A 3,547-nucleotide genomic window follows, 5' to 3' on the forward strand; every position below is an offset into this window, starting at 1 on the left:
AATTAAGCCACATCCTTTGTGGAATCAAACTTGAAACCACATTCTTTAACTGGATTTAATACACGGTGGGAAACCTGTTTAAAGATTATTTATCCTACAAAGGGAGAAATGTTATTAATGAAACAAAAGAGTTTTCGGCCATGTCATCACCAATGACACAACCTAAAATGCTATCACTGAATAATATCTGTCCTCATGGGAACTGCAGTGTGTTACAAAAGTATATTTAATTCAAGAAGGACAACGTCATGACTCTTAGTTGTAGAAAGACATTTTGAACAGTGGCTAACAGAGCAGGAGGACATAAATATTCTGTCGCTAGAAAGATATGCTGTAGAGTAGAACAGGAGTAGTTTGCTTGGCTTAAACATGCCTGTGATGCACTCTTCTCCCAAGACTATCAATTATTTTGCTCTTATTCCACAAATACCTAGTAGGCCTTTGATTACTAATGTACAGTTCTCTCTCGGTATCCACAGGGGATTGGGGACCCCCACCCCCACTCCACGGTTACCAAAATCAGAGGATGCTCAAGTCCCTTATATAAAATAGCATAGTGGGACTTCCCTGGTGGTCAGTGGTTAAGAATCTGCCTGCCAATGCAGGGGACACTGGTTCGATCCCTGGTCTGGAAAGATCCCACATGCCACGGAGCAACTAAGCCCGTGTGCCACAACTACTGAGCCTGTGCTCTAGAGCCCGCGAGCCACAACTACTGAGCCCACGTGCCACAACTACTGAAGCCCGCACACCTAGAGCCTGTGCTCCGCAACAACAGAAGCCACCGCAATGAGAAGCCCACGCAGCAACGAAGACCCAATGCAGCCAAAAATAAATAAATAAAATAAATAAATTTATTAAAAAAATAGCATAGTATTTGCATATAACCTATGCACATCCTCCTGTACACTTTAAATCATCTCTAGATTACTTATAATAGCTAATACAATGTAAATGCTATGTAAATAGTTGTAAATACAATGTAAAAGCTATGTAAATACTTGCCAGTGTGCAGCAAATTCAAGTTTTGCTTTTTGGAACTTTCTGGAATTTTTTTCTCTGAATATTTTTCATCCACGGTTGGTTGAATCCACCGATTTGGAAACTGTGGATAAGGAGGTATAACTGTAAGCATGCATTTTAATCCCAGAAAGGAAACTGCTTGAAGAACAGCACTAATCTTTGAACTCCTTGAGGGCAGGGACTATATGCTGGTTAGCATAGATCAATATGGCAGTGCTTGATGAGCCCTTAGGTAAACTGACAAAATTGCAAATTCCCAAAACTGTCAAAAACCACAATTCTAAGTACCAGCAAAGCAAAATGGACTCTTAATTGTCAGTTAACTCTTACACATCCTACCAGACTTGCAAATTTAAATATTATAGCCATATTTTTCAAAATAAAAGAAAGCCAGTAGAAAAATTATGGAAGAATCCACATAAAGTAACCTGATATATACCATGGGCCTATATTTTCAGTTTAACCACAAGTATTTGATATCAGAATGAAGTGGAAAGCTAGATGATCAAGGATCTATTTAAAATTTTTAAAAATCATATCAGAAATATTTTAATAATAAATATGATGAGAGAATGCAGAACATTTTTCGAGTAGGTCAAAACTAGAGCACAAATGAATTTAGGGACAAAAATCTAATGAAATGAGTATATCTTGACTTGGTTAAATTTATTTGAAGTCTTTTGTAGTTCAAGTATTTAGAAATACTTCCTGTTTAGTAAAATTTTAATCCATTTATTCATTTGAGAACTGTTTACTAAACAGCTACTTAGTACTAGGCATTGGGTGTACAGTAGTGAGCAAGACAGGCACTGTCCATCTTTTTGAAGCCAGGGCCAGCTTATCCATTAGGCATGGTGAACACAGTGCCTAGGACCCACAATACTTTTTAGGGGTCTACAAAATATTTTAATTTCCTTTAGGATGAGAAGGAAAAAAATGAATATAATCCTGGCTGGATTATATTAGTCTTTATACTAATGCAGTCATAAAATATAATTTTAATATTTGTTATGGAGAAAGAGGCCCACAAAGGCAAAAGTTGCTAGGATGGGCCTATGGGGAGTTTACATTCTATTAAAAGAGACTGGCTAATAATTACATAAAGTAGAAGACAGTGTAAAAAGTGCTGAGATCAGGGTAAATGCAGGGCGCGAGGGGAACCCATCTTGAGAGGTCATGGAAAGTTTCTCAAAAGCCTCAACAGAAACATGAAAGATGCTAAGAGTAGGAAAGGAAATGCACAGGAGCAAGAATATGCATAGATCTGAGCAGTGCGCTCTGCACTCCTGGGGATCTGTCTCTTGCTTCAACAGTGTTTGGACGGAACAGACCCAGGGACAGACCCTTCCTCCAGCCTTCGATCACCCTCCAACCCTTTTTCCAGTCGCAACCTTCAGAACCAGCAACTCAGCTATCCTCGGCCTCCAGGACAAGCCAACATTATTTTTTGAACTTAGCTCCTTATTACCCTTCAACCAAGAGCTCCCAGATTCATCAGAATTACTCCATTGAGGTGGAGGCCCCAATCAACCGCCTAACCAACATGCATCTGTGTGCCTCCTGCACTTACCTCTCTCTGGGCTCCTATTTCCACCAGGACGATGTGGCTCTGGAGGGCCTGGGCCACTTTTTCCATGAATTGGCCAAGGAGAAGCTCAAGGGTGCCCAGCATCTCTTGAAAATGCAAAACCAGCACGGCGGCCGTGCCTTCCTCCAAGACGTGCAGAAGCCTCCCGAAATGAGCGGAGTAAAACCCAGGACGCTATGGAAGCCATCCTGCTCGTGGAGAAGAACTGGAACCAGGCGCTTTTGGATCTGCATGCCCTGGGTTCTGCCTGCGCAGACCCCCAGCTCTGTGACTTCCTAGAGAGCTACTTCCTAGATGAGCAGGTGAAACTCATCCAGAAGATGGACGACCACCTGACTAACCTCCACAGGCTGGCTGGTCCCCAGGCTGGGTGAGTATCTCTTTGAAAGGCTCACCCTCAAGCACAAATAGGAGCCTAGCGGCCTTTGAGGAGCCCCTCTGGTGTCAGGGCTTCTGCCTGAAGCCCCTCTCTGTAGCCACCAGGCAGCTTTTTAACCACCCCAGAGCCCTCTCCCAAGCCTTGGACCAAATGGGAACAATAAAGCTTTTTGCAGAAAAAAAAAAAAAATGTGCACAGGTCTGAAAGTAAGAGAGGTGACAGTGAGTGGGAAGAAAGCCAAGTACCTCCATATGTTTAGAGCAGTGGTTCTCAACTCAGGGCAATCTTGCCTCCCACAAGACATCTGGTAATTCCTGGAGACATTTTTGGCTGTCACAACAGGAAGGGGATGTTACTGGCATCTAGTGGGTAGAGGGCAGGATGCTGCTAAACATCTTACAATGCACAGGACAGCCCTCCACCACAAAGAATGATCCTGCCCCAAATGTCAACAGTATGAAGGTTGGGAAACTGTTAAAGAATTAGAACTGGAGATTTTAAAATTTTAGTCTTTGCCAATTTGACAGCTAGAGATAGTATCTTGTTGCTTAGATTTA

At 42.1% G+C, this 3,547-nt stretch overlaps 1 pseudogene; it reads left to right on the forward strand.

The window, feature by feature from the left end:
- The first annotated feature begins 1,230 nt into the window (after positions 1–1,230).
- Positions 1,231–3,022, forward strand: LOC132357121 (ferritin light chain-like; annotated as a pseudogene).
- The last annotated feature ends 525 nt before the right edge of the window (positions 3,023–3,547 follow it).

This window comes from Balaenoptera ricei, chromosome X (assembly GCF_028023285.1).
Source record: "Balaenoptera ricei isolate mBalRic1 chromosome X, mBalRic1.hap2, whole genome shotgun sequence".
NCBI lineage: Eukaryota > Metazoa > Chordata > Mammalia > Artiodactyla > Balaenopteridae > Balaenoptera > Balaenoptera ricei.